We start from the raw sequence: 13,435 nt of genomic DNA on the forward strand, positions 1-13,435 counted from the left end.
ATTATACCTCAAAGTTGTTTAGAAATAAAAACGTGAAACTTTAAAAAATAATGAAAAATATTGTTAGCATAGAGTTTTGTATCCTCTTTAAAAGCCTTTGTCAGCTAAATTTATGGGGATTTGTACTGTATTTCTAGGATACTTTATTAAGCTTTCTAGGTGGCAATTCAATGAACCTGTCATTAATAATTTCATTTTGCACCTAATGGTTGTGGTTAAATCTAGAAATAATGAGCTAAGCCTTATTCCCTCAGGGAAACACTTCTTAACATCTATCACTTTCACTTTCACTTGAATGTTTTTATTTTAAAAATACATACCAGTTTTATTATATTTACTTTTCTGTATGTACAGAGGCTAAAGTACTTGGTGTTTTAAAGATACCTGTAATGTAAAAACATGTACATGTCCATTTCAGATTTATTTTCAAAAAGATATTCCCCATCGAATCTGAATCATAGGAATATTTAAGTCTTAAATCTTCCCAGTAAGTAGTACATTTTTACTGTAATTTTTTCCCCTGCTTTGTATCTTGATATCCTCCCGATGAACTGGTGACATCTGATATTCACTAGTCATGTTCGTTGAGGAAAAATGTTCGTTGAGGAAAAACATACACTTTCTTATTAAATCTACTTATCTGTAAAGTTTTGGTCAGGGATTTTAGCTTTTAGTATGTGGATTCTGTCTTACAGTATGTGGAAGAAATTTAACTGCAGGGATATAAACATTGTTTTGGGTGGAAAAAGCCTGCACTAGCAGATGTAGTATAAAAGTTGAAGCCAGTATCAAAATGTCTTTTTCAGAAGTGGTAAATAGATTTTTTTTTTTAAACACTGAGATCAGAGAGCCAATTGTTGGGGAGGGAACACAGTGACTGAAGTATCAACTTTGTTTTTGTGTGGCATAGAGTGTTCTTAAAGAGTAAAAGTGATTTTGTTGAAAAACAAATGGAAAATTCTTAATTTGTAACTCTTGAAACTTCCTGCCAAAAATTTTTTGAAGTGTTCCTTCATTTGTTCACATTCAGGAATATATTAATACACTTATCCCTGAAACCATTTTACATATTGAGTACCTATGTGCCATGTACCATTGGTTTTTTTTTTTGAATTTCAACTTTTATTATAGATTAAAGTGTACACATTCGGGTTTGTTACTTGGGTAAACTGAGGCTTGGGGAATTTAATAATAACAGAATTTTTTTGAATTAAAAGATGCCTAATGGTTTAAAACATTTTCAAATGTGTCACTCACATGACCCACACGACAGTTTACTGCACTTGGCAGGAAGATACTGTTTTCAGTGTTTAATAGATAAAGTATGAGGCTGCTTTCAGGGTTTGGTTATATTACTTATTTTCATTGCCTTATGTCTACTGTATATCTCAGCTAAACTTCATGACTAGTTTAAATTATCTCTCTAGTTGATATACTTGGGCCCTGATCTGGTTTACTTGTGCACACACCTAACATGAAGTTATTTTAACCTTGTGACATTTAATCTTTAATGTTTCTGGAGAAAATAATTAAATACCTTTTTACAAAATAAATTATGAATACCTTTTAAGCAGCTTCTATTTGAAATAACACTTTATATAAATATAGGAATATATAACATTCTTATGTAAGAATACTTTGTATGGATATAGTCCTTTATCTTTTTGATTCCTACAGCAAGGCCATGAGAAAACCAAGGCTCACAGAAATTATGTTTAATACAGTCTTTCCCTGTCATTGTGCTGCCTCCCCCAAATTTCAGCCTGTTTGAATTTGGGGGAGGGGTTGTGAGGGGAGCAAGAAAATAGTCTCAGGTTCTAACATAGGATATTTAAAACATTTTTAAAAGTTGCTTGTTTTCAGTATCTGCCAGAGAAATAATCAGAACATGTCTTCTTAGTTGATGAATTATCATGGGTGATTTTCAAGTTGGTGAAATGGTTAAGAGTAATTAAATAAATGGTTGAGAGTATTTTGGGCATTAAATGCTAACTTTTATGTGCATCAGGTAGTCAAAATAAAATCTCCATCTTAATTATGTCCTCACTGCAAAGGGTGAGGGTCTTGTTTGATATTGTCTGGCTTACAGGATTGAGATTGTTTAACCTAGAGCAAGAGGAAATTTTTTTTTTTTTAAGAGATGAGATCTTGTGCTGTTGTCTAGACTGTAGTGCAGTGGCATGATTATAGTTCACTGCAGCCTCAAATTCCTGGACTCAAGGGATCCTCCTGCCTCAGTCCCCTGAATACTTGGGATTACAGGCGTGAGCTACCACACCTACCTCAGCAAGAGCAAATTTTTCTTTTTTTTTTTTTTTGTTTGACAGGGTCTCACTCTTGCCCAGGCTGGCCTTGAACTCCTGGGCTCAAGCCATCTACCTGCCTTGACCTCCCAGAGTGTTGGGATTACAGGTATGAGCCACCATGCCTGGCCAGCAAGAGGAAGTTTAATGTTAAGTACTATGTAGAGCTGATTGTTCCCTTAATGAAAAATTTCTAAAAAATCATGATTTTGTTTTTAGCAACCCCAAAATGCTTCTGACTTCAAGAGTTCAAATAATTTTACTGTAAAATTTAATAAAAGGCATAAGATATGCTGTGTAATTATGTAAACTGGTAAGATTAAAACAAGTAAAATACACGTAGTTTAGTTCTTAAAATCATCATATACGTTTTCTTATTAACATTAATCAGTAGAATTGAGATTGAATATAGTACAGCAGTTATGAATTTAGGCTCTAGATTCAGACTGTCTAGGTTTGAATGTAAATTCTATCACTTTCTCATTGTATAACTAGGGACAACATTTTTAAGCCTTAGTTTTCTGATTGATAAAATGAGGATAATCTTAGTGCTTGCCTCTTTTGCTAAGAATGAGGATTAAAATTATATATGTGAAACCATTTATGTCATACATACCCATTCACATGATACAGTTAATTTGGATTGTCTATGTCAGTAGATGAGATACATAAAAAAGAAAATCCAGTTGATGAGTAGTTTTGACATTATTGCATACTTAATTTGTGGATTTTCAGTGCTTCTGTTTTCTTTTTTCTGTTGGAGATCCTACTGAGTAATGAATTAATTATGATATGGAAAAGTAATGATCCTCAACACATTTGTAAACTATATACTTGGATAATCGGAAAAACTGAAACTTAACTGTACTTATGCTTTAAATTAAAATAGCAACAACCAAAATACCCAGAACATACTTTTAAGGCAGGATAATAACTCATCTGACAAATTAGAGATAGGAGATCAAGATGAAGGTGGTGAAGTCAATGATGTTTTTAGTTGATTGCAGTATGATCTCCATCAAGTTAACTATTATTTTTACTAATATATGAACAGAGTGATGAGTGGGAGCTAAAGTTAGGTACTTTGTGGGGAAATCTATGCACTATTTCTAAGGAGCTGTAGGACTGAGAAAGGTATTTTACTTGTTTTGTGTTTTTAAAATGAGAAAAAAGCATATCTGTATGCTGTTGGGAATGATCCAACAGAGAGGGAAAATGAGAAAGATGAGAAGTATTTGATGGTCTTGTTGAGTAGATGAGAGGAATTGGAATATAGTACACAAATAGATTATTTTTAGAAGTGAGGACAGATTATCTCTAGAAACATGCAGGATTGCAGAAAACTAACCCACAAACAGATACTGGTGGGTGAATAGCTCTGGTGGTGATAAATTGTGGAAGTTCTCTTCTGATTGCTTGTATATTCTTACTGTATTCTTAGTGAAGTAGGTCATGAGCCAAGCTTGAGGATGAAGGATTCGTGAGAGATTTGAGGAGCCAGGAAAGCATATGAAATAGATATCTGAAAGAAAAGGAGAAAGTATTAACAGTGACTAGAGACAAAAAATAGGTTTTCTACCAAGAATGAAAATGAAGATTGAAAATTAACTTCTAATAGATGACAAAGGCAATGGAATAATACCTTTAAAGTACTAAGGGAAATAATTTAAGGGTAAGAGTGAAAAACAAAGATATTTGGGGACCTGCAGAGGCTGAGGATGTAATACTTATAGATTTTTGTTCGTTTGTTTTTGTTTTTGAGATGGAATCTCACTCACTCTGTCACCTGGACTGGAGTGCAGTGGCACAATCTCTGCTCAGCACAACCTCTACCTCCCAGGTTCAAGTGGTTCTCTTGCCTCAGCCTCCTGAGTAGCTGGGATTACAGGCATCACCACCACACCTGGCTAATTTTTGTATTTTCAGTAGAGACGGAGTTTCACCATATTGGCCAGGCTGGTCTGGAACTCCTGACCTCCAGTGATCCACCTGCCTTGGCCTCCCAAAGTGCTGGGATTATAGGTGTGAGCCACTGGCCAATACTCATGGATTTTTGTCGGAAATGCTACAGAAGCATATACTTCACTAAAAGGAAATTGAACCCAGATGGAAAGTGTGAGATATAAGAATCAAAATGAGCAAAGAAATGGGTATTTTGGTATGTCTAAATACATATTATAAAAAGTAAATACTAAATTTATATATGTAAATATATTTACTAGGATATTGGATAACTTGGGATATCTGTTTTAATATAAACAAATTGCTTATTTTTTCTTTCTCTTTGTGATGAGAGGGAAAACAAAGTTCTGCCGACTGTTTTTAAAGAGCTCAGATTTTTTAAGCTGGCTTTGTGATCACTGTTTAAGAACTTTAGATGTAGTGTGACCTTAATCTACACTATGTAAAATTAGATGGTATCATAGATATTTGACATTGCCTTCCAAGTACACTAAAGATTACTAGTCTAAATTCTTTATGAATTAGATACCTAAGCCATTCCTAGGTTCTGAGGTGTCTACTCAGAGGTTAGGGAAGAGAACTACTTCTGTGCATTAGAAGACTTATGTTTGGGTCTTTCCTCAGAAGGAGGCAGTAGAGTGCATAAACATCAAATTTGTGCTTAAATACATTTTATTTTTATTTTAATCTGCTTCAGTGTTTGTGGCAGCCTTACTTAGATCAAATAAAACCTAGCATATGAGCTGTGTACTCCTGCCATTCAAATTCCTTTTATGGAAAAGAAAAATAGTCTTCTTACTCATTTCCCTAATCGGGAAGGATGAAGCTAATAGTTATTGGACAAAAGCTGAAAAAATATTCTTATGTCCACGTAAAGGTTTAGACATCTTTTAAAACCAGTACCTGCCAATGTGAGGTTTTTAATGTATTTTACATTTCCAAAATTAAAAAGTAATCTCCAAGATTGTCTGAACTACTTGTTAGATAGAAAATATATTTTTGTGAGCTTCTGAAGCCTCTGCGCTTAAGTAGTCATTCAGTCTTCACTATTACATCGTAAGTCATTACTAAGCCTTTTGTTCTGAGCCATACTGAAGATGTTATTTATATAGAAACATACTTACAGATGTTTTCAGTATCATTTAGTACATTAATTAGTATTCATGATGTTAAAAAGAGACTAAAGTTTATTTCTGATAGCTTCTCTCTTAATATGATATGTTATATAAATTTAGAAACGGTAATTTATCTTTAGTTTATTCAGAGACTCTTTTTTTTTGTTTGTTTGTCTTGAGATGAAGTCTTGCTCTTTCGCCCAGGCTGGAACATAGTAGCGCAATCTCAGCTCACTGCAACCTCTGCCTGGCAGATTCAAGCAATTCTTCTACCTCAGTCTCCTGAGTAACTGGGACTACAAGCACACACCACCATGCCTGGCTAATTTTTGTATTTTTAGTAGAGACAGGGTTTCACCATATTGGCCAGGCTGGTCTTGAACTCCTGACCTCATGATCTGCCCGCCTCGGTCTCCCAAAGTGCTGGGATTATAGGCGTGAGCCACTGCCCCGGCCTCATATTTTAACTAATAATTTCCAGTCATTTGATTATATTTTTGGAATATTTTTACTTTCAAAAACTGTATTTGTTACCAGAAAGACATAAAAACTACTCATGCTGCAAATATGCATGCTGGTAAATACAAATCAGATCATTTATTTCGGGACTGATTTTATTGACTTTTTAGGTGAGGATTCTATTATTAATAGATCTTAAATAAGAAAGAAGTAACTATCATAAACCGATTTAAGAACAAGTTGGAGCATAAAAACACTAAAAATACATGGATTATGATGTATTAAGTGTTCTCCAGTTAAAATATTATTTTATAAACAGTTAAATAATTTAAGAAATATTTCTTCCCTTAAATGTTAGTTCTACATCAGACTAGTCTCAGATGCATATTAATAATGCTCAGAATGGAAAACATACACCTGTGGTAAAAGAATATGTCATGGTAAATATGTTTACACAGCTGTGTGGTAATGTTAGTTATTACAGAGTACATTTGCAGAATCATGTAATGAGCCTCATTTTCAAACAACCATTAACTTTGGCTTAGAAATGGCTAATTAAAGAATAACTTCATTTTTCAAATGCAGACTGTACAAACAATGTATAGCATCACTGTAGCTGTCTTCTTAACTGAACATATAAATTTGATTGTAAGTATATGTTGGCTAATTTCGAGGAAATTCAAATTTCTTATAAGACTATTTCTTATTTATAATTTATACTTTCATTGCATATAATGCCTACTCTTTTAGTACCAGACTGAGTTTCCATTAAACTTTATTGCACTTACATGGACTCTTCTGTCAAGCTTCAATAAAATTATAAGATTGACTTAATTGGGTCTATCTGAAAGCTTCCTTTATCATTAATAAACTTTATTTATTCCATGGGGTTATTAGTCTTGGACAACTTGTATGACTTCATTCAAACTTGTTCTAGAATGTGAATAAATATTATTTAAAAATTAAGCATGAGTAAAAGCAAATTTTAAAATATTGTCATAGGACTTTGAGGATTTACTCAAGAGTGCATAAAATGTTACCGTGAACTATGTATTGCTGTAGTGCTATCTGTAAAAATATGCTGTCTAAAAAGTTTAACAAGCAGTGGGTGGTTTCATCCATTCGTCTCACTTTGGAGCACCTGCTAGGTAAACTCCAGAAACATCAAGAAGGAAGGCTTGTTTCCTGCCCTCAAGTATTTTAGTTTCCTTCTACCGAGCGTCAACGTTTACTACCAGCAGTTACTTTTTTTTAAAACCTACCGCTTGAGAGGAAGATCCTGCAAGTGTATTCAACATATAAATAGTGGCATCTTTATTAGACCCGTAGCTCTTTTTAGAGCTCTCTAAAATGGATATTAAGTTACAAGAAGACCAGGAAAGAAAATATAACAGATTCTTGGCATATTTATTTCCACTCCTGGAAAAAACAGTTTGATGTGCTTTGGGGGTACTTTTTTCTTGTTTGAACAATTTAACTTCTAAGGTGGATACAAAGTTGTCAGAGGCGTTTGAACCAGAGCAACTCCATCCGTTTGAACCAGAGCAACTCCATCTTAAATAGGGACTGGGTAAAATAAGGCTGGGATCTGCTGGGCTGCATTCCCAGGAGGTTGAGGCATTCTTGGTCACAGGATAAGACAGGAGGTCGGCACAAGATACTGGTCATAAAGACCTTGCTGATAAAACAGTTGCAATAAAGAAGCCGGCCAAAACCTGCCAAAACCAAGACGGTGATGAGAGTGACCTCTGGTCGTCCTCACTGTACACTCCCACCAGCGCCATGACAGTTTACAAATGCCATGGCAACATCAGGAAGTTACTCTATATGGTCTAAAAAGGGGATGCATGAATAATCCACCCCTTGTTTCTCATATAATCAAGAAATAACCATAAAAATGAGCAACCAGTAGCCCTCTGGGCTCCTCTGCCTATGAGAGAAGCCATTCTTTTATTCCTTAATAAACTTGGTTTCTTGATAAACTTGCTTTCACTTTGCTTTGTGGATTTGCCTCTTAATTCTTGCTCAGACCCAAGAACCCTCCCTTAGGGTCTGGATCAGTACCCCGTTGAGTAACAAAGTCATGAGGTGTTTGGAGTTGATTTAAGGTTAGTCATGGAAGATTTTGACCTTGGTCTTTTTTCACACCACTTAGCATGGTGACTAACACATAGCAAGTACTTCATAAATATTTATTGAATGAATGAATGAGTAAATAAATAAGGATTGATAAAATAGTGGCCATTGATTTGCAGAAAAGGAGAGCCTTCTAGCAGAGGGAGAACTGAGGCAGGATTGTTGTGGAGGCAAGAATTGTGAACCGGTTTGCTATGTTGGTCAAGAGATGAGCTCAGGATAAATGAGGATTCTAATAATCAGAAGGACTTCCATGTTAAACTCAATTCACTTTAGTATGAGAGCCCTGGGTCATGAATGTCTAGTCAAGTAAAATTAGTTTTATTAACTCTACAGGAGTAAAACGGGGAAGAAACTAGAGCAGAGATTCTCCAAGTGTGGTCCCACACCCAGCAGCTTTAGCATTATCTGGGAGCTTGTTAGAAATGCAAATTCTAGGGCCAACCCAGAACTACTAAATGGGAATTTCCCGGTGAGGAGCGAGGAGGAGGGAGACTCAGCAACCTGAGTTTTAGTGGGCCCTTCAAGGGATTCTGATATCCTTAGGCTAACATTTGAGAACCACTGGGCTGGAGGAGGAAAATCAGGTACCAGGTAAAAGCAGTGAGATTAGAGATTATAGAAGAGATCATTACTAAGATTATTTCCAACTGTAAATTGAATGATTTAAAGAGTTGATTATGGCTGGGTGCAGTGGCTCGTGCCTGTAATCCCAGCACTTTGGGAGGCCGAGGTGGGTGGATCACGAGGTCAGGAGTTTGAGACCAGCCTGACCAACATGGTGAAACCCCGTCTCTACTAAATATACAAAAATCAGCCAGGTGTGGTGGCACAAGCCTATAATCCCAGCTACCCAGGAGGCTGAGGCAGGAGAATTGCTTGAACCCTGGAGGCGGAGGTTGCAGTGAGCTGAAATTGTGCCATTGCACTCCAGCCTGGGCAACAGAGCAAGATTCCGTCTCAAAATAAAGAAAGAAATACATACAATAAAATAAAGATTTGATTATTTAGTGTGGCTGTGCAGGGATGATTAATCATTGGATGTACAGAGTTTTTTTTAAAAAAAATAGAGATGTTTGCACTTTGGTGGAGAACCATTAGGCTTTCAGCTTCATGGGTGGAAGAACTCATTTTTACCAGTTACCCAAAAGTAACTGGAAAGTACAATGTCAATTTATTGTGTATAGTAGATAAAAAAAAACTGGCTCAAATCAGAACAGTACACTTTCATTTGGTATGTTGATTATCTTAGAAGATAAAGTTATCAATCAAAGAGGTTGTGTGCCGAAGGATCACTTGAACACAAGAGTTTGAAGTTACAATGAGCTATGATCATGCCACTGCACTCTAGCCTGGGTGACAGAATGAGACCCTGTCTGTAAAAAAATTTTAAAAAAAAAGGTTGTGTGAGGAACAGATAATTAAATCAGAGGCAGTTGGATCTTTTTTTTTTTAGATGGAGTCTTGCCCTGTCGCCCAAGCTGGAGTGCAGTGGCGCGATCTCGGCTCACTGCAACCTCTGCCTCCCAAATTCTCCTGCCTCAGCCTCCCGAGTATCTGGGATTACAGATGCCTGCCACCATGCCCAGCTAATTTTTGTATTTTTAGTAGAGATGGGATTTCACCATGTTGGCCAGGCTGGTCTTGAATTCCTGACCTCTTGATCTGCCCACCTTGGCCTCCCAAAGTGCTGGGATTACAGGCGTGAGCCACTGTGCTTGGCCTGGATGTTCTTAAACAATATTTTAATTGAAATCAATAACCTAGTGAATTAATTTTCTTCATAGCATAAATATGTCAGTGTAAAATAAGTAGAAGCCTTTTCCAGATGCAAAGACAATATTTTTCTAATCACTACAGAAGATACCCTGATTAATTTTTAGTTTTTGACTCTTTGCTTTAAAAAAAACCAAGAATTCATGGAGATTATTATTTTTCTCTTTGTGATGTTGATATACTACACTTTGTAAATTTATTGTATCGTGGTGCTGTTTGGGATACGCCTCATTCTTCCTTAGAATACGCACAAAAGACTTGGGATGGGTTACTTCTGAGGATGATGTGGGCTGCATGGGTCAAAACCATTCAAGTTGATTCATGTTCATTTCAGTTTTTGATTCAAGATAAACATCTTTTAGAATTCTATAATTGTATTGAATTATATCCTGAATCATATTAAATTATATTGTATATATAGATACACATTTATATCTATAAATGTATTGAATTCTATAATTCAATAATGTATGTAGAGAACAGAGGAAGTCAGAAAGAGATGTGTCAACACTGTGTATGATTTATACCTATCAGCTCCCTGGTTTTCTTAAAATTGTAACTGAAGCTCATTATGAATAACCCAGGATTATTACATTCATTTGGATAAGATGGACAGTATGGTTGTTATAAATCAAAGCAAGTAAAACCTATATGCCACTAGGATTGTTTATGAATGTGTTATTTCTCTTGTTATTCAGGATCCCATTGACTTGTTTGCATATATGCACATTTACTTGAACTTATGTAAAAATTATCAGCATTTATCAACTCTTCTATAGTCAGCACCATGCTGAGCACCCCAGTGTCAAGGAGGAACACAGGAGAGTTCCAGTCAGGTGGCTCCATGAAGGTCTTGTTTCAGCACCATATCCCACATGGCAACAAAAGGATATACAAGATAAAACTAAAACGACATACCTAGTCTCAAAATCAAGACAAACATCTCTAAGGACCAGGAGGTGACCAGAAATAGAAAGTGATAAGTAGCCCTGGAACTCTGAGACTGCCAAGCTCCTGGCCAGAAGCAGAAAGTTGCTTAACTACCCCTCAGCCGCTTCTCAGGAGATGGGGGAGCTCTTGCCTGAAGGAAGGGATGGAAGCCAGGAGAATCCTTCCCCCTGCCTGTTTTCCATCATTGACACTAAAATGTTAGCTGCCAGCTCTGCCTGGGGCTGTGGTCTTACTGTAAGCTGTGAACTAAGAGGCAAAAGTAGGATAAAAACACAGTTTAGTGACCAGAAACTGAAAAAGTGGTCTGCTGATTCTGTAATATCCCTAAGGCCATCCTTCTAAACTATTATTCAAGGATGAGGCTGGGCGCAGTGGCTCACGCCTGTAATACCAACATATTGGGAGACCAAGGTGGGAGGATTGCTTGAGCTCAGGAGTTCAAGACCAGCCTGAGCAACATGACAAAACCCCGTCTCTATAAAAAAATACAAAAATTAGCAGATATGGTGGTATGTACCTGTAGTCCCAGCTACTCAGGAGGCTGAGGTGGAAGAATCACCTGAGCTGGAGAAGTCAAGGCTACAGTGAGCCATGATCGCACTATGGCACTCCAGCCTGGGGGTCAGAGTAAGACCCTGTTTCCAAAAAACAAACAAAAAGGGATGAGGACAAAATTAAGACATTTAAAAATATGTAGCATAAGAGTATAAGAGTTTTTACCATTTACATAACCTTTCTAAAAGAAATACTAAATGGTGTACTCGGTAGGAAAAAATGTCCCAGAGGGAAGGTGTGGTGAGCTTAGAAAATAATAGTGAAATTGATTGAGATGTTAGAAGTGTAAGTAGTCATTTCTTGTATTTGAAAATGTGTGAACACGATTTGTTCAATTATAGCATTAATTAAACTACAAAAAATAAGCTCTTAAGATAATGCAAATGTCTAATATGTCCAATAGGACCTTGTTGTTAGGTAAGCAAAAGAGAGAATGACTTCTGAGTCAAAGCAGTCTAAACAGAGAAAAGGAAATTTAGGTATACCTTGAAGAAATATGTAGGATTTACCTTTGTCAATCTCATTGGAGACTGTGCAGTGAATAGGAGCAATGTGACCAAATCGCATTTAGGTAGTGATGTTTATGACTCATTTTGAGGGTAGTTTGGCCAGGGTTTATGGAAGAGAGTGATTGGGGAGGTTATTTTGAACCTTTTGGAGTAGGCACTGGGGTATCTGTATTGAGATCAATGAGATGGTATCCTTTTTAGCTGACTTTTTTCCTAGGCAAGCCCTAGTAATTTGTCTTCTCTAAATGAGCAACATATGTATCTTTAGGAAATTCATAGTAATTGTCTTCAGGGCTTTCTTTTTTTGGTAAAATGCCATATTCTCAAGTTGTGTTTTCTTTTTTTTTTTTTTTCCTGATGATTAGCTTAGATAATTTGAAAGGCTCTACCTCTTTGTGTTATATCAGCTTTGGTTAAAAGCTGTTTTTCGCTTTGTTCCTTGGTTAATCCTTAGACTGAATGAAGGCCAATTAGATATAAAGTAAGTGATATCATAGCATCAGAGAGAATCTTCTGTGAACCAGAGCCTGTTGCTGCTTCCAATTTGTATTGTCTAGAGAACAAAGGGTATCTTTGCACCAAAGAGACTGGGAGAAGTTGGGATTTACCTTGCTTCAAGTATAAAACTGTAGAGCAAGGGTTAAGGAACTCTTAAAGGAGGGTGCCTTCTAGTACCCTTCTTTTCCCTCTTTTACAGATGGAAGAGATTTTTTTTTTTTAACTTTTTTTTTCTTTTTGAATCAGAGGTTTTTTTTGCTCTTTTGTCCAGGCTGGATTGCAGTGGTGCAGTCATAGCTCATTGCAGCCTCAAACTCTCAGGAATTTCCTGGGATTGCTCAAACAATCCTCCTGCCTCAGCCTCCCAAATAGCTGAGCCTACAAGTGCATGCCACTACATCCAGGTAATTTTTTGTTTGTATGTGTACTTTTTTGTAGAGACAGGGTCTTGCTGTGTTGCCAAGGCTGATTTCCAACTCGTGGCCCCAAGTGATCCTCCCGCCTCAGCCTCCCAGAGCACTAGAATTATTGGCATGAGCCACTGTCCCTGGCCCATTTGTTTTCGTATCAGACTGGTATTGTGCCAACATAGTAACAAGGTTTGAGGGAGGCACATCTCACACACCAGCACGAAAACCAAATCATCTTGCTTATGAACTACGAGTGGACTAGGAAGAGATTATTTTAATGAAGGAGTGAGATGGTGGGTGCCAACTTAAAGAATAGCAAGGAATTAAATAGGTGGTTGCAGCAGCCAGCACTCATGTGATCTTTGACCATGGGCTGGATGAAACTGACTCTTGTCTCTGGAATTCCCAGAAGTATCTTATTTTTCATAAGCTCTTACTAATGTGCTTTAACCAAGTTGCTATGTGTCCAGAATTGTAATGAATCTTTTGAGGTAAAAAGAAAAAAAATAAGTTGGAACTTGAAGAATAATGTTTGCAAGAGGGCTTAATCATATCTTCATATCTCTGCAAGTCATCTGTAGGTTTGCATAGAGTAGCAATTTGCACCATTTATGTATTTTTCTCTCAATAAATTGTTTTAGAAGCCAGATTACTTTGCAGCATAAAGCACCTACTTTTTCTTCTGACTTCCCTGTTTCCAGTGTTGTATTTTGTCCTCTCCCCTCAGTTTCCTCCTTTTCCCTCAGATTGCCTTAGCTTCT

At 36.6% G+C, this 13,435-nt stretch overlaps 1 protein-coding gene and 1 non-coding gene across 20 annotated transcripts in view; one reads left to right on the forward strand and one right to left on the reverse strand.

The window, feature by feature from the left end:
• DISP1 (dispatched RND transporter family member 1) overlaps positions 1-13,435 on the forward strand; it is a 205,403-nt gene that overhangs the window by 92,713 nt on the left and 99,255 nt on the right. The gene's annotated exons all lie outside the window — the stretch shown is intronic.
• Positions 12,830-12,933, reverse strand: LOC123571217 (small nucleolar RNA U13). The gene has a single exon (XR_006695397.2). It is a non-coding gene; the product is annotated as a small nucleolar RNA U13 (small nucleolar RNA).

Source organism: Macaca fascicularis, chromosome 1, assembly GCF_037993035.2.
Source record: "Macaca fascicularis isolate 582-1 chromosome 1, T2T-MFA8v1.1".
Taxonomy (NCBI): Eukaryota; Metazoa; Chordata; class Mammalia; order Primates; family Cercopithecidae; genus Macaca; species Macaca fascicularis.